Consider the following 20950-nt stretch of genomic DNA (forward strand, 5'->3'; position numbering starts at 1 on the left):
ATTTAATTTGGGTCTGTTAACGGAAGGTAGAGCCATTTACAGCAATGGAACTAATGATCATTTTAAATTAGTATAATATAAATATATTGGTGCTCGGCAGTTATTTGCCTCATGCTATGGCATATACACTGACTGTACAAAGGAACATTAGGAACACTAGTATTGAGTTGCACCCCCTTTTGCCCTCAGAATAGCCTCAATTCATCGGGGCATGGACTCTGGCCCATCGGATGCTGGCCCATGTTGACTCCAATGCTTTTCACGGTTGTGTCATGTTGGCTGGATGTTCTTTGGGTGGTGGACCATTCTTGAAACACACTGTTGATTGTGAAAAACACAGCAGCGTTGCAGTTCTTGACACAAACCAGTGAGCCTGGCACCTACTACCCCAGTCAAAGGCATTTAAATCTTTTTGGTTGGCCATTCACCCTCTGAACCGCACACATACACAATCCATGTCTCAGTTGTCTCAAGACTTAATAATTCTTTAACGTGTCTCCTCCCCTTCATCTATACTGATTGAAGTGGATTTAACAAGTGACATCAATAAGGGATCATAGCTTTCACGTGGATTCACCTAGTCAGTCTATGTCATGGAAAGAGCAGTTGTTCTTAATGTTTTGTACACTCAGTGTATAGCATATATGGCATAAGATAGGTATAAAAAAGTATATTTACCTAATACTGTCTATAGCTCCTATTCTGAATCTCAGATATATCCCAAGTTATAAGCCACAACAGAGAGAATGAACTAACAGCTTAAAAGGGATGCTTCAACTAGTGGTGATTTAGCCATGAAATGTGTTTACCTCTCATTTGTGACAACAAGTAGATGGCAGGGCTGAGGTCCACTCTGAACAAGTAGAGAGCATGGTCTGAGTTCCACTCTGAAAACATGAATCCTTACCCTCTAACCTTGTTGACTTCCCCTTGTGGATTTGAGGTGGATAGATGGAGAGGTGAGAGCAACAGGATGGAATACCCTATTGTTATGACACTTCCTTACTCCAATCCAGTCCAATCAGATTGAAGAGAGTGAAGTCAACAGGGTAGTGTACTTGAATCCCAGATAGGAACTCACCCTATTTCAAGAGAGCTTCCCTTTAAATTAGGCAATGCTGACGTCTGTTGCAGCAGTTTGGAGCAACGTTATGAGGTTGTCCCAGTCTTGTGCTATTTTACTTTCAGCCTCTCATGATTGTGTGTGTGTGTGTGTACATTTGTGCGTGTGTGCATGCGTGGGTGTGTGTGTGTGTGTAGCACAATGGGTGTTTATTTAGCAAGGGAGGATAAAACGGACATGGGCAGCTATCCCAATGTGCCGCGCGCATAGAGCAGAGCTGAGGCTAATAGAGACGCGCCCACACGCACGCAGGCACGCACGCACGCACGCACGCACGCACGCACGCACGCACGCACGCACGCACGCACGCACGCACACAGCAGAAGAACCCCAGCAGATAAAATAGCATAACTCTGTGCTGTAACCCCATCTGTGCATACTATTCCATTAAGGCCAAAGTGGAATATATTCCAAATCAGTACAATGAAAAGCCTATTACACTATTTACACATGGTCCAAAAATCCACATGATCAACCCAAAGCACTCACTACAGCAGTTTATCTCTCCATCAACAGGATACACACATAATCTCATGCCAACTGCAGTATAAACAAATAACATTATTTTAATGAACAAACAACATATCTAGGCTATTAAATCCTTAAAATCTACACAATAAGCCCAAACTAACTGTGATCCATTTCAAAATGCTTAGCAAATCCACAGCATTCAGGGGTCATGGCGGCCGTTCTGATCTAGTCACATGACGTTGACCTTCCACAGGAAGGGAAGGGGAAGAGCACTTCCTCTTTTGACAGATGGTATCGGAGGTCACGTTCAGCATTTCCTGTTTGGGAGTGTGAGTAGGGTGGCAGTGTGACAGTAGTGTGACAGGGTCAGGGGCCCCTCCCTCTCAGAAAACTATGTCAGTCAGTTTACCAATCCCCTCATGATGTCACCATAATACACTAATGGCCATCTGTCAACCTATCAACACATCAGCTGGGATGAGCCGCCCGTCACCACGGCAACGACTGCAATTGGCGCCAAGCAAAAGTTTGGACACACCTACTCATTCAAGGGTTTTTCTTTATTTTTACTATTTTCTATGTTGTAGAATAATAGTGAAGAAATCAAAACTATGAAATAACACATCATGTAGTGACCAAAAAAGTGTTAAACAAATCAAAATATATTTTATATTTGAGATTCTTCAAAGTAACCATCCTTTTCCTTTGTGACAGCTTTGCACACTCCTGCTCAGCATATATTACAGTAACAGTAAAACATTTGGTACAGTAGGCCAGTTGAGGTACAGTAGGCCAGTTGAGGTACAGTAGACCAGTTGAGGTACAGTAGACCAGTTGAGGTACAGTAGGCCAGTTGAGGTACAGTAGGCCAGTTGAGGTACAGAAGGCCAGTTGAGGTAGTTGAGGTACAGTAGGACAGTTGAGGTACAGTAGGGCAGTTGAGGTACTTTAGGCCAGTTGAGGTACAGTAGACCAGTTGAGGTACAGCAGGCCAGATGAGGTATAGAAGGCCAGTTGAGGTACAGAATGCCAGTTGAGGTACTGTAGGCCTGTTCAGGTACAGAAGGCCAGTTGATGTACAGAAGGTCAGTTGAAGTACAGTAGGCCAGTAAGGTACAGTAGGCTAGTTGAGGTACCGAAGGCCAGTTGAGGTACAGAAGGCTAGTTGAGGTACAGAAGGTCAGTTGAAGTACAGTAGGCCAGTACGGTACAGTAGGCTAGTTGAGGTACCGAAGGCCAGTTGAGGTACAGTAGGCCAGATGAGGTACAGAAGGCCAGTTGAGGTACAGAATGCCAGTTGAGGTACTGTAGGCCTGTTCAGGTACAGTAGGCCAGTTGAGGTACTGTAGGGCAGTTGAGGTACAGAAGGCCAGTAGAGGGACAGAAGGCCAGTTGAGGTACAGTAGGCCAGTAAGGTACAGAAGGCCAGTTTGGGTACAGTAGGCCAGCAAGGTACAGTAGACCAGTTGAAGTACAGTAACCCAGTAGGCCAGTTGAGGTACAGTAGGCGAGATGAGGTACTGTAGGCCAGTTGAGGTACAGTAGGCCAGTTGAGGTACAGTAACCCAGTAGGCCGGTTTAGGTACAGTAGGCCAGTTGAGATACTGTAGTTCAGTTGAGGTACTGTAGGCCAGTTGATGTATTGCAGGCCAGTTGAGGTACTGTATGCCAGTTGAGGTACAGTAGGCCAGATGAGGTACTGTAGGCCAGTTGAGGTACAGTAGGCAAGTTGAGGTAAAGTAGGCCAGTTGAGGTACAGTAGGCCAGTTGATGTACAGAAGGCTAGTTGAGGTACAGAAGGTCAGTTGAAGTACAGTAGGCCAGTAAGGTACAGTCGGCTAGTTGAGGTACCGAAGTCTAGTTGAGGTACAGTAGGCCAGTTGAGGTACAGCAGGCCAGATGAGGTACAGAAGGCCAGTTGAGGTACAGAATGCCAGTTGAGGTACTGTAGGCCTGTTCAGGTACAGAAGGCCAGTTGAGGTACAGAAGGCCAGTTTGGGTACAGTAGGCCAGTAAGGTACAGTAGACCAGTTGAGGTACAGTAACCCAGTAGGCCAGTTGAGGTATAGTAGGCGAGTTGAGGTACTGTAGGCCAGTTGAGGTACAGTAGGCCAGTTGAGGTGCAGTAGGCCAGTTGAGGTACTGTATGCCAGTTGAGGTACTGTAGGCCAGTTGAGGTACAGTAACCCAGTAGGCCAGTTGAGGTACAGTAGGCCAGTTGACATACTGTATGCCAGTTTCGGTACAGTTGGCCAGTTGAAGTACTGTAGGCCAGTTGAGGTACTGTAGACCAGTTGATGTATTGCAGGCCAGTTGAGGTACAGTAGGCCAGTTGAGGTACAGAAGGCCAGTTGAGGTACAGTAGGCCATTAAGGTACAGTAGGCAAGTTGAGGTACAGTAGGACAGTTGAGGTACAGTAGGCCAGTTGAGGTACTGTTTATTTTATTTATTTTATTTTACCTTTATTTAACTAGGCAAGTCAGTTAAGAACAAATTCTTATTTTCAATGACGGCCTAGGAACAGTGAGTTAACTGCCTGTTCAGGGGCAGAACGACAGATTTGTACCTTGTCAGCTCGGGGATTTGAACTTGCAACCTTTCGGTTACTAGTCCAACGCTCTAAACACTATACAGTTGGCCAGTTGAGGTACTGTAGGCCAGTTGAGGTACTGTAGGCCAGTTGAGGTACTGTAGGCCAGTTGATGTATTGCAGGCCAGTTGAGGTACAGTAGGCCAGTAAGGTACAGAAGGCCAGTTTGGGTACAGTAGGCCAGTAAGGTACAGTAGGCCAGTTGAGGTACATAAGGCCAGTTTGGGTACAGTAGGCCAGTAAGGTACAGTAGACCAGTTGAAATACAGTAACCCAGTAGGCCAGTTGAGGTATAGTAGGCGAGTTGAGGTACAGTAGGCCAGTTGAGGTGCTGTAGGCAAGTTGAGGTACAGAAGGCCAGTTGAGGTACTGTAGGCCAGTTGAGGTACTGTAGGCCAGTTGATGTATTGCAGGCCAGTTGAAGTACTGTATGCCAGTTGAGGTACTGTAGGCCAGTTGAGGTACAGTAACCCTGTAGGCCAGTTGAGGTACAGTAGGCCAGTTGAGATACTGTATGCCAGTTGAGGTACAGTTGGCCAGTTGAGGTACTGTATGCCAGTTGAAGTACTGTAGGCCAGTTGAGGTACTGTAGTCCAGTTGAGGTACTGTAGGCCAGTTGAGGTACTGTAGGCCAGTTGATGTATTGCAGGCCAGTTGAGGTACAGTAGGACAGTTGAGGTACTGTAGGCCAGTTAAGGTACAGTAGGCCAGTTGAGATACAGTTGGCCAGTTGAGATACTGTAGACCAGTTGAGGTACAGAATTCCAGTTGAAGTACAGAAGGTCACTTAAAGTACAGTAGGCCAGTTGAGGTACAGTAGGACCAGTAAGGTACAGTGGGCAAGTTGAGGTACAGTAGGCCTGTTGAGGTACAGTAGGCCAGTTGAGGTACTGTAGAGCATATGTGTTGTTTGTTTGTTGTTTTTGAGTCCAAGAGGATAGGATGAGAACATAATGAAGGAAAAGGGGAGAAAGAGATAGAGGAGAAGGAGGTAGGGAAGAGAAGTTCTGCTCTCTGACTCAAGGAAATTGCCAATCAGTCTACTCCCCCGGCTGCGACAGTGGAGACAGACAAATTCATCAATCACATCCCTCTCTTTCTACTCCACCTTCCTCTCCCCTCCGTTCCTCTCCTCTGTCCTCATTCACGGAGGGAGGACAGGCTGGGATGTTTTTATACCAAGGACCTATTCAAAAACAATGGAAATGCATCCGTCCATCCATCCACCCACCGACCCATCCTTGCTCGCTCAATGGAAGTAATCAATGGCTCAGTAACAACTGGAAGATACATTTGAAAGCTTTGGAAAAGGGCCTTAATTTGGGGGTTACATAAGATGGACACAGCCAAGATGGAGACAGACAGAGAGAGAGAGAGAAAGACTGTATAGATTGTGGCAGACAGACAGACATCAACAGAGAGACTGTATAGATTGTGACAGACAGACAGACAGACAGACAGACAGACAGACAGACAGACAGACAGACATCAACAGAGAGACTGTATAGATTGTGACAGACAGACAGACAGACAGACAGACAGACAGACAGACAGACAGACAGACAGACAGACTGTATTTCGTATGGATCCCCATTAGCAGTTGTCAAGGCAGCAGCTACTCTTCCTGGGGTCTGGCAAAATTATAACCTCACTAGGGTAGGGGGCACTATTTTCACCTCCGGATGAAAAGCGTGCCCAAAGTAAACGGCCTGCTACTCAGGCCCAGAAGCTAGGATATGCATATAATTAGCAGATTTGGATAGAAAACACTCCAAAGTTTCTAAAACTGTTAAGATAATGTATGTGAGTATAACAGAACTGAAATGGCAGGTGAAAACCTGAGAAAAATCCATCCAGGAAGTGCCATTATTTTGAAATGGCTGTTTTTCCAATGAAAGCCTATCCACCATTTAAAGGGATAGGACCCAGATTCCGTTCCCTATGGCTTCCACTAGTTGTGAACCGTCTCTAGACATTGTTTCAGGCTTTTATTCTGAAAAATTAGGAGGAATGACAACTTTGAGTCAGTGGATAGTGGCATGTCCCCAGAGCTGTTTCCTGCGCACGACCGAGAGCGCGCCTTTCTTGTTTTCCTTTTATATTGACGACGCTATTGTCCTGTTGAAATATTATCGATTATTTAGGCAAAAAACAACCTGAGGATTGATTATAAACATCGTTTGACATGTTTCTACAAACTTTACGAATACTATTTGGAATTTTCGTCTGCCTCGTGACTGCATTTGAGCCATTGGATTACTGAACAAAACGCACCAACAAAATTGAGGTTTTTGGATATAAAGAGGGACTTTATTGAACAAAACAAACATTTATTGTGTAACTGGGAGTCTTGTGAGTGCAACCATACGAAGATCATCAAAGGTAAGTGATACATTTTATTGCTATTTCTGACTTTTGTGACTAATCTACTTGGCTGGTAACTGTATGTAATGTTTTGTGTGCTGAGCGCTGTCCTCAGATAATCACATGGTTTGCTTTCGCCGCAAAGCCTTTTTGAAATCTGACACGGCGGCTGGATTAACAACAAGTTAAGCTTTATTTTGATGTATTACACTTGTGATTTCATGAAAGTTAAATATTTATAGTGAATTTGGCGCTCTGCAATTTCACCGGATGTTGGCCAGGTGCTACCGTCCCACACCCCCACAAGATTGTGGCAGATAGACTGCCAGGTCGCAGTTGTAAATGAGAACTTGTTCTTAACTGGCCTACCTGGTTAAATAAAGGTGAAATAAAATTAATAAATAAATATAGACTCACAGACTGTATACTGTAGATTGTGACAGACAGACAGAAAGATGGTCAAATGGTCAGAAAGATAGAAAGACAGACTGGGACAAGATAAACTGAAAGACACCGACTGGATAGAAGGATGATATGGGTCTGCCTCTTGACTGGATACATGGTCTGAGAGAAACTAGCTACATGGTCTGAGAGAGACTAGCAACATGGTCTGAGAGAGACTAGCTACATGGTCTGAGAGAGACTAGCAACATGGTCTGAGAGAGACTAGCAACATGGTCTGAGAGAGACTAGCAACATGGTCTGAGAGAAACTAGCTACATGGTCTGAGAGAGACTAGCAACATGGTCTGAGAGAGACTAGCTACATGGTATGAGAGAAACTAGCAACATGGTCTGAGAGAGACTAGCAACATGGTCTGAGAGAGACTAGCAACATGGTCTGAGAGAGACTAGCAACATGGTCTGATAGAGACTAGCAACATGGTCTGAGAGAGACTAGCAACATGGTCTGAGACTAGCTACATGGTCTGAGAGAGACTAGCTACATGGTCTGAGAGAGACTAGCTACATGGTCTGAGAGAGACTAGCAACATGGTCTGAGAGAGACTAGCAACATGGTCTGAGAGAGACTAGCTACATGGTCTGAGAGAGACTAGCAACATGGTCTGAGAGAGACTAGCAACATGGTCTGAGAGAGACTAGCTACATGGTCTGAGAGAGACTAGCTACATGGTCTGAGAGAGACTAGCAACATGGTCTGAGAGAGACTAGCTACATGGTCTGAGAGAGACTAGCAACATGGTCTGAGAGAGACTAGCTACATGGTCTGAGAGAGACTAGCAACATGTATTTGATTATACTTTTCTCCACTTTCAGACCATGTCACTTTCATAAAAGCTTCTGGAGTGCTGATTTAGGATCAACTTTGCCTGTCAGATCATAATGAATAAGATTACATGGACAGACAGGATCTGATCCTAGATCAGTATTTCATGAATAAAGACACATATCTTTTGATCTGAGGCTATAATGAAAGGTCTGATGACATGGACTGCAATTCTATGGGAACTTCAGAATACCCAGGTACCCAACATGCAGATGATTTTCCTCAACACTGGAATCACAGCGTCTCCTTCCAAGGCTCAGGGAGACAGGCCTGAAAGCAGTGCCACTCCTGTAAAGCAGCCCTGGTCATCCATTTTGAATGCTGCCTTTTCTCTCCTGGTACGGAAGATGGCCAAATGAAAAGACAGCACCAAAGCCGCCAATCTACATAAACTGATGAGACTGGGTTGCATTTGAACTCTATAGATCTGCATTTGGGAATGTGTTCCTATGATCTTCAATCAGGGCATTAATTCACTCACTCACTCATCCATTCACCCACCCATTCATTCATTCATTTATTCATTCAATCATTTATTCAACCCAGGTACTTACATTGATAGCTCATTCTTGGGGAGCCAAGGTCTCGATAGGAAGGAGTTTCCTGTCAAAGAAAAATAGAACAATTATGAGCTTAGTAATGTAAAGGGAATAACTAATGTAATTTAGGTAAACTCAAAACACGCTGTTGCTGTGGAGTAACACAAACACACACACACACACGCACACGCACACGCACACGCACACTCACACGCACACGCACACGCACACGCACACGCACACGCACACGCACACACACACACACACATCTCATCCTAGACAAGTCTTTAGGGGAACCTTGTGATTAGGACCAAGCCATCAAGCCAAAGCAACAGCATGCCATGCGTTTCCACCTTGTCTGTACTGTACTATTCTGTACTGCACAATTCTGTACTGTACTATACTATACTATTCTGTACTGTACCATTCTAAACTGTACTATTCTGTACTGCAGTCTACTGTGCTATTCTGTAGTGACCAATTCTGTAGAGGACTTTAATATATTGTACTATACTATTCTGTACTGAACTATTCTGAACACTACTATTCTGCACTGTACTATTCTGGACTATTCTGTACTATACTATTCTGTATTGTAGTGTACTGTATTATATTGTACTGTACTATTCTGTACTGTACTATTCTGCACTGTACTGTACTATTCTGTATTGTACTATTCTGTACTGTAGTGAACTATTCTGTACTGTACTATTATGTACTGTACTATTCTGTATTGTACTGTACTATTCTGTACTGTAATGTACTGTACTATTCTGTACTGTGCTATTCTCTGTATTGTACTGTACTATTCGGTACTGTAATGTACTGTACTATTCTGCACTGTACTATTTTATGTACTGCATTATACTATTCTGTACTGTACTATTCTGTAAGTCAGTGTACTGTACTAATCTATACTGTACTAATCTGTACTGTACTATTCTATTCTGTACTATTCTGTACTACCCTAGTCTGTACTGTACTATTCTATTCTGTACTATTATATTCTGTACTATACTAATGTGTACTGTACTATTCTGTATGGTAATGTACTGTACTAATCTGTACTATACTATTCTGTACTATTCTGTACTGTACTATTATGTACTGCACTATTCTGTACTGTTCTGCACTGTACTATACTGCACTGTACTATACTGTACTATACAATTCTGCACTATATTGTACTGTACTATTCTGTACTGTACTATACTGTACTTTACTGTAATATTCTATACTATACTGTAATGTACTATACATTACTGTAATATTCTGTACTATACTATACTGTACTGGTCTGTACTGTACTAGTCTGTACTGTACTATTCTATTCTGTACTGTACTAATCTGTACTGTACTATTATATTGTGTACTGTAGTAGTCTGTACTGTACTATTCTATTCTGTACTATTCTATTCTGTACTGTACTGTACTTCCCTGGCCTACGTTCATCTTTCTCTCTCTTTGCACCTGACAGTATAGAGAACAAAGGTACCAACTGGCTTCACAACATCTCATCTTCATCTGTATTAAGAAGCTGTTGTGTAACAACTTCAATGTTTGTTAGGGGTTGTCAAATTGTTCCGTTAAGGTTTTTGCTGGCTCAGATTCCTTTCAACAGCAGGGTGCTTTCACACCTGGGCTTGACCGGTGCTTGGGGTGAACTGTGTGTTCTTATTCATTATGCAAGATTGTGTGTGTGTGTGTGTTTGTGTGTGTGTGCGTGTGTGTGTGTAGCCATGCATAGAGGATATACTACAGGGGGAAACAAGTGGAGGCAAGGGCACTACAGCCTTAGTGTGTGTGTTGTTTTGTGTGTGTGTGTGAGACCCTGATCACCATACACTGCTTACTGACCCTGAAATAACAAGTGTGAGTGTTCATGTCAAACTGTCTTGCCCGTCCTCTGTATAGAGAGAAAAATTATTTTCCTGTTTGTAATGTTGTAGTGTAATGTTCTGTAGCTAGGCTTGGGTTTGCCTACTCTATGGGAGTCCTGGCTTTGGTCTGCCATGCTGGGGCTGGGTTATCATGGGCCTTTAGACTGGGGCTGGGTTATCATGGGCCTTTAGGCTGGGGCTGGGTTATTATGGGCCTTTAGGCTGGGGCTGGGTTATTATGGGCCTTTAGGCTGGGGCTGGGTTGTTATGAGCCTTTAGGCTGGGGCTGGGTTATTATGAGCCTTTAGGCTGGGGCTGGGTTATTATGGGCCTTTAGGTTGGGGCTGGGTTATTATGAGCCTTTAGGCTGGGGCTGGGTTATTATGGGCCTTTAGGTTGGGGCTGGGTTATTATGAGCCTTTAGGCTGGGGCTGGGTTATTATGGGCTTTTAGGCAGGGGCTGGGTTATTATGGGCCTTTAGGCGGGGACTGGGTTATTATGGGCCTTTAGGCTGGGGCTGGGTTATTATGGGCCTTTAGGCGGGGACTGGGTTATTATGGGCCTTTAGGCTGGGGACTGGGTTATCATGGGCCTTTAGGCGGGGACTGGGTTATTATGGGCCTTTAGGCTGGGGCTGGGTTATTATGGGCCTTTAGGCTGGGGCTGGGTTATTATGGGCCTTTAGGTTGGGGATGGGTTATTATGGGCCTTTAGGCTGGGGCTGGGTTATTATGGGCCTTTAGGCTGGGGCTGGGTTATTATGGGCCTTTAGGCTGGGGCTGGGTTATTATGGGCCTTTAGGCTGGGGCTGGGTTATTATATGTAATAGTAGAATGCAGAAGGTGCAATTTTGAAATTGGGTAGTAAATCATCAGTTGTCCTCTTGTCAGGCCAGTCACTGCATACCTTAGAGAGCTATTTATAACCTGTCAGAAATGTCCCAAAATGCCAGATCAAAACAATGTTTTTTAGCTAGGTTTTTCAGGGCATAGATTTTGTAGTATTGTTCAAGTCACTCAACTATCACATTAGACCTGGCAAATTGTTTAGAATTGCAAGAAAATGTGCTTTACAACTGCTAAATGTCCTCTGAACCCCATGAAGAAATGTGTGGAATTGCAGGAAATTAGTTTTAAACATGCAACATTTTCTCTCCGACAACATCAGAGGTGTGTCGTGAACAGTGCTTATGTGTAACGTGGACACTCGGAGTAGGAAAGCAAGTGCAGGTGGTGAGTTAATGATAAACATAATATTGAACAATATAACAAACACGAGTAGCGTAGAGACACGAAACACAGGAACAGAAACAATAACGCCTAGGGAAAGAACCAAAGGGAGTGACATACATAGGGAAGGTAATCAGGCAGGTGATTGAGTCCAGGTGAGTCTGATGAGGCGCTGATGTGCGTAATGATGAGCAGCCTGACGACCTCGAGCACTGGAGAGGGAGTATACATGACATTATGCCCATAGAAATAGATGTTCTCCAATGCTGGAATGGGGGCCTGAGTGAAAAAGTTTGGGTTTATGCTGTGGTTGGAGCCAGCTGATTGGGGCTGGGTTAAGGGCATTTAGGCTGGGTTATTATGGGCCTTTAGGCTGGGTTATTTATGGGCCTTTAGGCTGGGGTTGGATCCAGCTGACTAGGGATGGGTTAGCTTAGCTATGGGAGTTCAGTTTGACCATCCAATTATAATGCCCCTCTCTGTTTTTTCTGGGACTATAGGCTGTGGTTTGGACATGGCTAGGCCTTGTTGGAGCTCACTAATCGAGGACCATAGTGGGTCCCAGCGAAGGCAGCTCTGATGTGTGGAGGGCTCGTTTGGGCAGAACTAACAGTAGCCCGAGGGCAGAGGCTAATCTTTCAACTACATAGGGAGAGCTGCCTCAGAGTCTCTCTGTCAGAGATGAATCGTTTGTGTGTATGTGCGTGTGTGTGTGTGTGTGCATAAGCGCATGTGTGTGCGTGCATGTGCTTCCGCGCCTACGTGTGTGTGTGCATACTGTACAAGGACCATCAACCACCAAAAACAAAGACCAACTACAAAGGTTCATGAAAGGGAGATGGTAGAAATGACGCATAAAGCATTTAATACTTTCCCATATGAAGGAACGAAAAATATGCTCCTCTATATGTATATTCAACGTGGATGTAGCCTGTTTGAAGAATGGGGGAGCAAAAGTATCACAGCATGAAGTCCTGCTCTTGTTTTATGGAAGAATGAAAGTAGATATCCTATATGTTGTATGAGGAGGGACACAGACTACAGCAGCACAGACTGGCTGGAGAGAGGAGAGACTTGTGTTAACAAGAAGTGATGCTGTGTCTGACTCAACCTCTGTCTTGGTTCACGAACAGCCAGTATGCACAAGTACTGACATCTCACTTTATCTTCCAGTTTTAAAATGAAACTGTTTTGGTTTGTCATTCCTTGTCAAGGTGTTTGGCAGCATTTAATGTAGTACAGCAAAGCAAGTGTGAAAGTACCCCTTGAACATTTAATCGATTCAAACTGTGGTGGAAGTGATGTTTTATGTCTTTCTATTTCATTCTATTTCCATCTCCATTCCATGTTTACATACTTTTCTTTCAGTCAGATTCATTTCAAAACCCTTCATCGTCACAATGTCTATCAATAGTGCTGCGTGCAGATGGAACAACATCAGATAAAACAACAGTCATCATAGCCCTCTACCCAGTTAGAGCACTTACTGTAACAATAACAAGATCATTTTAACCATAATTAAATAATTCCCATTAGGCAGAATTATGATTATTCAAACCAACATGGAAAATATGTTCATTGAGCAGAACGCATTAATAGAATTTAAAAGGAATTAATGCAACCATCAGTCAAAATGGATTAAATCAGATAATGATGGTTAATGATGATGATTGACGATGACATTCCTTCTCATTCATCCACTATGTGCATCCTAAACACTTGCAGTTATGAACTTTGTACCCATTTAAAGATGGCATGAAAGTAATGTTGAGCAGAATGTAGAAGTAGGGGGAGTAATGTTGAGCAGAATGTAGAGGTAGGGGGAGTAATATTGAGCAGAATGTAGAAGTAGGGGGAGTAATATTGAGCAGAATGTAGAAGTAGGGGGAGTAATGTTGAGCAGAATGTAGAGGTAGGGGGAGTAATGTTGAGCAGAATGTAGAGGTAGGGGGAGTAATGTTGAGCAGAATGTAGAAGTAGGGGGAGTAATATTGAGCAGAATGTAGAAGTAGGGGAGTAATATTGAGCAGAATGTAGAGGTAGGGGGAGTAATGTTGAGCAGAATGTAGAAGTAGGGGGAGTAATGTTGAGCAGAATGTAGAGGTAGGGGGAGTAATGTTGAGCAGAATGTAGAAGTAGGCGGAGTAATATTGAGCAGAATGTAGAGGTAGGGGGAGTAATGTTGAGCAGAATGTAGAGGTAGGGGGAGTAATATTGAGCAGAATGTAGAAGTAGGGGGAGTAATGTTGAGCAGAATGTAGAAGTAGGGGGAGTAATGTTGAGCAGAATGTAGAGGTAGGGGGAGTAATGTTGAGCAGAATGTAGAAGTAGGGGGAGTAATGTTGAGCAGAATGTAGAAGTAGTGGAGTAATGTTGAGCAGAATGTAGAGGTAGGGGGAGTAATGTTGAGCAGAATGTAGAAGTAGGGGGAGTAATGTTGAGCAGAATGTAGAGGTAGGGGGAGTAATATTGAGCAGAATGTAGAGGTAGGGGGAGTAATGTTGAGCAGAATGTAGAAGTAGGGGGAGTAATGTTGAGCAGAATGTAGAGGTAGGGGGAGTAATATTGAGCAGAATGTAGAAGTAGGGGGAGTAATATTGAGCAGAATGTAGAAGTAGGGGGAGTAATATTGAGCAGAATGTAGAGGTAGGGGGAGTAATGTTGAGCAGAATGTAGAGGTAGGGGGAGTAATGTTGAGCAGAATGTAGAAGTAGGGGGAGTAATGTTGAGCAGAATGTAGAAGTAGTGGAGTAATGTTGAGCAGAATGTAGAAGTAGGGGGAGTAATGCTGAGCAGAATGTAGAGGTAGGGGGAGTAATGTTGAGCAGAATGTAGAGGTAGGGGGAGTAATGTTGAGCAGAATGTAGAAGTAGGGGGAGTAATATTGAGCAGAATGTAGAGGTAGGGGGAGTAATGTTGAGCAGAATGTAGAAGTAGGGGGAGTAATATTGAGCAGAATGTAGAGGTAGGGGGAGTAATGTTGAGCAGAATGTAGAAGTAGGGGGAGTAATATTGAGCAGAATGTAGAGGTAGGGGGAGTAATATTGAGCAGAATGTAGAGGTAGGGGGGAGTAATGTTGAGCAGAATGTAGAGGTAGGGGGAGTAATATTGAGCAGAATGTAGAGGTAGGGGGAGTAATGTTGAGCAGAATGTAGAAGTAGGGGGAGTAATATTGAGCAGAATGTAGAAGTAGGTGGAGTAATATTGAGCAGAATGTAGAGGTAGGGGGAGTAATGTTGAGCAGAATGTAGAGGTATCGGGAGTAATGTTGAGCAGAATGTAGAGGTAGGTGGAGTAATATTGAGCAGAATGTAAAGGTAGGGGGAGTAATGTTGAGCAGAATTCACTGGCTTATTTGAGCCACACACAGGCGCTAGAAAACATACACACTCACACATGCAGGCACATCGAAACACACACACACACACACACACACACACACACACACACACACACACACACACACACACACACACACACACACACACACACACACACACACACACACACACACACACACACACACACACACACACACACACACACAGGGGTAGTGGAGCGGAAAGTACTATAAGACAAACGAGAGAAAACATTGGTTAGCAAAATGAGATATCTGCGGGTGAAGGGTTGTTTGATTAGGCTCTTAATTTAATTTATGAAATGCAAAATGAATGTCAACTCACTTTCGTGGGTACATTTTTCTCCCAGAGTGGGCAGAGTGTGTGTGTGGTGTTGGAGTCCTCACTAACAGTAAATGGCTCCACTGAGTAACAATAACAATGTATCTGTTAGAGATTTTGCATGGGTAATTCCAAACTGAGCAATGATAATTGAGTGCTGAAATAGTTTATGTTAGTCGAGGAAAATCTTTTAACTGAGGAACTACACTGAGTGTGCAGGACATTAGGAACACTTTCCTAAATATTGATTTGCACCCCCTCTTGCCCTCAGAACAGCCTCAATTCGTTGGGGCATGGATTCTATAAGGTGTCGAAAGCATTCCACAGGGATGTTGGCCCATGTTGACTCCAGTACTTCCCACTGCTGTTAAGTTGGCTGGATGTCTTTTGGGTGGTGGACCGGGAAACTGTTGAGCGTGAAAAACCCAGCAGCGTTGCAGTTCTTGACACACTCAAACCGGTGCGCCTGGCACCTACTACAATACCCAGTTCAAAGGGATTTCAATTTTTTGTCTTGACCATTCACCCTCTGAATGGCACACATACACAATCCAATGTTTGGTAGACTCAGTGTATTCTATTTCCCCTGTGTAGGATAACAAAAAGCTGCTTCACAAATTCATGATTGAATGTACAGCTATGGTCTTGAAGTAGAACATAGTACACCCTGAAGACATTTATAAAGAGGCAGTGAAAAGACAGCCTTAGATAGGTCCTACTACATTCAACAGCCATTCCAGAGAGAGCTATTAGAGTCACGAGTGTGAATATAAAGACATCAGCTATGACGTAAAGACCCTTTCTAAGCACTGGCGTGGGATTGCTAGGGACTTTAAATGTAATGTCTGTCATTTGTCATTTTGTCTGTCTCTTCGTTCCAAGATGGCTTAGCAGTTCAGACGTCATTTTTGTCCTCGTACTGTCTTGTCCTGTTTATATATATTTTTACACCTTCTTCGCATATCTTTTATATATTTTATTATCCAAGAACTTAACTACAAAAGCTTTCCTGCAAAAACTTTCCTGCAACCCGCCTCACCAATTACAAAAAATAAAATAAAAATAAAAAAGTATTCAAAAAAAAGTTTTATGTACCTCAAATCTGAAAATCCACAGTGGAAGCTAGCCAGGGGCTAATCAGAAGCTAGCCAGAAAGCTAACCAGAAGCTAGCCGAAAGCTAATCTGAAGCTGCCCAGAAGTTAGCCGGTTTGCTGGCTAGCGTTGGTGTTTCAGCTGCCCACGTTTTGTGGTCATCAGCTAATCCTTTAGCTCGATAATCTACCGGCACTTTTGTGCAACGCGACTCGGACCGGAGCATACCGGGCCTTTTTATTTATTTATTAATTATTTTCTTTTTTTCTCTCAGTTTCCCCGGATTTCAGCCGCAGGCTCTGGACATTTGCACCTTGATTTCGCAGCTAGCTAGCTGCAAACCGTGTGACTATTGGCTTACGTCGATCCCGGAGCAAACTTAAATTATTCCGGAGCTAGCCAGCTGAGGAGTTCCATCAGCCATTCCTGGGCTACAGTCACCTATCCGGACCCGGTTTAAAAAAAATAATATATATATATATATTTTTTTTTGTATATATATATTTTTTTGCTGCAGATACGGAGCCCCACCGGGCCTTCACGACTGACTGCCGACGTTATCTGCCCGAGGGAGTTATCCAACTGGCACCTCCGTCGCGACGTTACCTGAACGCTCATCTGGGGCCCGCTAATCGTTAGCTGTCTTATCGGCTGCTATCTGAATAAGTATATCGGACAATTTTTTTTCTTGGGTCACTATATCTATTTTGCCAATTGGATTGATCCCCTCTACCACACGGAACCCCACTAATCTACCGACGGAATCGCACGAGGTGTCTAAAAATAGACCTCCATCCTATGCTATCTTGCTACCGATAGCCATCTACCCGGCCAGCTGTCTGGATCGCCGTGACCCCAACCAACCTCTACTCACTGGACCCTTATTGATCACTCGATTAAGCATGCCTCTCCTTAATGTAAATATGCCTTGTCCATTGCTGTTCTGGTTAGTGTTTATTGGCTTATTTCACTGTAGGGCCTCTAGCCCTGCTCACTATACCATATCCAACCTTTCAGTTCCACCACCCACATATGCGATGACATCACCTGGTTTCAATGATGTTTCTAGAGACAATATCTCTCTCATCATCACTCAATACCTAGGTTTACCTCCACTGTATTCACATCCTACCATACCTTTGTCTGTACATTATTCCTTTAAGCTATTTTATCTCCCCCAGAAACGTCCTTTTGCTCTCTGTTCTAGACGTTCTAGACGACCAATTCTCATAGCTTTTAGCCGTACCCTTATCCTACTCCTCCTCTGTTCCTCTGGTGATGTAGAGGTGAATCCAGGCCCTGCAGTACCTAGCTCCACTCCTATTCCCCAGGCGCTCTCTTTTGATGACTTCTGTAACCGTAATAGCCTTGGTTTCATGCATGTTAACATTAGAAGCCTCCTCCCTAAGTTTGTTTTGTTCACTGCTTTAGCACACTCTGCCAACCCGGATGTTTTAGCCGTGTCTGAATCCTGGCTTAGAAAGACCACCAAAAATTCTGACATTTTCATCCCCAACTACAAGATTTTCAGACAAGATAGAACGGCCAAAGGGGGCGGTGTTGCAATCTACTGCAAAGATTGCCTGCAGAGTTCTGTTTTACAATCCAGGTCTGTTCCCAAACAATTTGAACTTCTACTTTTAAAAATCCACCTCTCTAAAAACAAGTCTCTCACCGTTGCCGCCTGCTATAGACCACCCTCTGCCCCCAGCTGTGCTCTGGACACCATATGTGAACTGATTGCCCCCCATCTATCTTCAGAGCTCGTGCTGCTAGGCGACCTAAATTTGAACATGCTTAACACCCCAGCCATCCTACAATCTAAGCTTGATGCCCTCAATCTCACACAAATTATCAATGAACCTACCAGGTACCACCCCAATTCCGTAAACACAGGTACCCTCATAGATATCATCCTAACCAACTTGCCCTCCAAATACACCTCTGCTGTTTTCAACCAAGATCTCAGCGATCACTGCCTCATTGCCTGCATCCGTAATGGGTCAGCGGTCAAACGACCTCCACTCATCACTGTCAAACGCTCCCTGAAACACTTCAGCGAGCAGGCCTTTCTAATCGACCTGGCCGAGGTATCCTGGAAGGATATTGATCTCATCCCGTCAGTAGAGGATGCCTGGATATTTTTTTTAAATGCCTTCCTTCCATCTTGAATAAGCATGCCCCATTCAAGAAATTTAGAACCAGGAACAGATATAGCCCTTGGTTCTCTCCTGACCTGACTGCCCTTAACCAACAGAAAAACATCCTATGGCGTTCTGCATTAGCATCGAACAGCCCCCGTGATATGCAACTTTTCAGGGAAGCTAGAAACCAATATACACAGGCAGTTAGAAAAGCCAAGGCTAGCTTTTTCAAGCAGAAATTTGCTTCTTGCAACACAAATTCAAAAAAGTTCTGGGACACTGTAAAGTCCATGGAGAATAAGAACACCTCCTCCCAGCTTCCAACTGCACTGAAGATAGGAAACATTGTCACCACCGACAAATCCACTATAATTGAGAATTTCAATAAGCATTTTTCTACAGCTGGCCATGCTTTCCACCTGGCTACCCCTACCCCGGTCAACAGCACTGCCCTCCCCTCTGCTACTCGCCCAAGCCTTCCCCATTTCTCTTTCTCCCAAATACAGTCAGCTGATGTTCTGAAAGAGCTGCAAAATCTGGACCCTTACAAATCAGCCGGGCTAGATAATCTGGACCCTTTCTTTCTAAAACTATCTGCTGAAATTGTTGCCACCCCTATTACTAGCCTTTTCAACCTCTCTTTCGTGTCGTCTGAGATTCCCAAAGATTGGAAGAAGGCGGTGACCCGTTCCTGTAGGTTCATGCTCTACAACATTCGCAGAGTACGACCCTGCCTCACGCAGGAAGCGGCGCAGGTCCTAATCCAGGCACTTGTCATCTCCCGTCTGGATTACTGCAACTCGCTGTTGGCTGGGCTCCCTGCCTGTGCCATTAAACCCCTACAACTCATCCAGAACGCCGCAGCCCGTCTGGTGTTCAACTTTCCCAAGTTCTCTCACGTCACCCCGCTCCTCCGCTCTCTCCACTGGCTTCCAGTTGAAGCTCGCATCCGCTACAAGACCATGGTGCTTGCCTACGGAGCTGTGAGGGGAACGGCACCTCCGTACCTTCAGGCTCTGACCAGGCCCTACACCCAAACAAGGGCACTGCGTTCATCCACCTCTGGCCTGCTCGCCTCCCTACCTCTGAGGAAGTACAGTTCCCGCTCAGCCCAGTCAAAACTGTTCGCTGCTCTGGCACCCCAATGGTGGAACAAACTCCCTCACGACGCCAGGTCAGCGAAGTCAATCACCACCTTCCGGAGACACCTGAAACCCCACCTCTTTAAGGAATACCTAGGATAGGATAAAGTAATCCTTCTAACCCCCCCCCCCCCTTAAAAGAGTTAGATGCACTATTGTAAAGTGGTTGTTCCACTGGATATCATAAGGTGAATGCACCAATTTGTAAGTCGCTCTGGATAAGAGCGTCTGCTAAATGACTTAAATGTAAATGTAAATTGGAAAGCAGCTGCGGTTATCCCCCTCTTCAAAGGGGGGGACACTCTTGACCCTAACAGCTACAGACCTATATCTATCCTACCCTGCCTTTCTAAGGTCTTCGAAAGCCAAGTCAACAAACAGATTACCGACCATTTTGAATCCCACCATACCTTCTCCGCTATGCAATCTGGTTTCAGAGCTGGTCATGGGTGCACCTCAGCCACGCCACGCCAGGCTCTGACTTAGAATATGTGGACAACTACAAATACCTAGGTGTCTGGTTAGACTGTAAACTCTCCTTCCAGACTCACATCAAACATCTCCAATCCAAAGTTAAATCTAGAATTGGCTTCCTATTCCGCAACAAAGCATCCTTCACTCATGCTGCCAAACATACCCTTGTAAAACTGACCATCCTACCAATCCTAGCCAATCCTATACAAAATAGCCTCCAAAACCCTACTCAATAAATTGGATGCAGTCTATCACAGTGCCATCCGTTTTGTCACCAAAGCCCCATATACTACCCACCACTGCGACCTGTACACTCTCGTTGGCTGGCCCTCGCTTCATACTCATCGCCAAACCCACTGGCTCCAGGTCATCTACAACACCCTGCTAGGTAAAGTCCCCCCTTATCTCAGCTCGCTGGTCACCATAGCAGCACCTACCTGTAGCACGCGCTCCAGCAGGTATATCTCTCTGGTCACCCCCAAAACCAATTCTTCCTTTGGCCGCCTCTCCTTCCAGTTCTCTGCTGCCAATGACTGGAACGAACTACAAAAATCTCTGAAACTGGAAACACTTATCTCCCTCACTAGCTTTAAGCACCAGCTGTCAGAGCAGCTCATAGATTACTGCACCTGTACATAGCCCATCTATAATTTAGCCCAAACAACTACCTCTTTACCTACTGTATTTATTTATTTATTTTGCTCCTTTGCACCCCATTATTTCTATCTCTACTTTACACTTTCTTCCACTGCAAACCAGTGGACCAGTTTTTTACTTGCTATATTGTATTTACTTCGCCACCATGGCCTTTTTATATTTTTATTTATTTATATATATATTTTGTTTGCCTTAACCTCCCTTATCTCACCTCACTTGCTCACATTGTATATAGACTTATTTTTCACTGTATTATTGACTGTATGTTTGTTTT

General features: G+C 44.3%; 1 protein-coding gene across 7 annotated transcripts in view; it reads right to left on the bottom strand.

The window, feature by feature from the left end:
* LOC129815626 (disks large-associated protein 4-like) overlaps positions 1-20950 on the bottom strand; it is a 224167-nt gene that overhangs the window by 104281 nt on the left and 98936 nt on the right. For all 7 annotated transcript variants that reach the window (XM_055869606.1, XM_055869600.1, XM_055869601.1 and 4 more), the window contains one exon: positions 8391-8439. The gene's annotated coding sequence lies outside the window, so the exon portion shown is untranslated. The remainder of the gene's footprint in view (positions 1-8390; positions 8440-20950) is intronic.

Source organism: Salvelinus fontinalis, chromosome 18 (assembly GCF_029448725.1).
Source record: "Salvelinus fontinalis isolate EN_2023a chromosome 18, ASM2944872v1, whole genome shotgun sequence".
Taxonomy (NCBI): Eukaryota; Metazoa; Chordata; class Actinopteri; order Salmoniformes; family Salmonidae; genus Salvelinus; species Salvelinus fontinalis.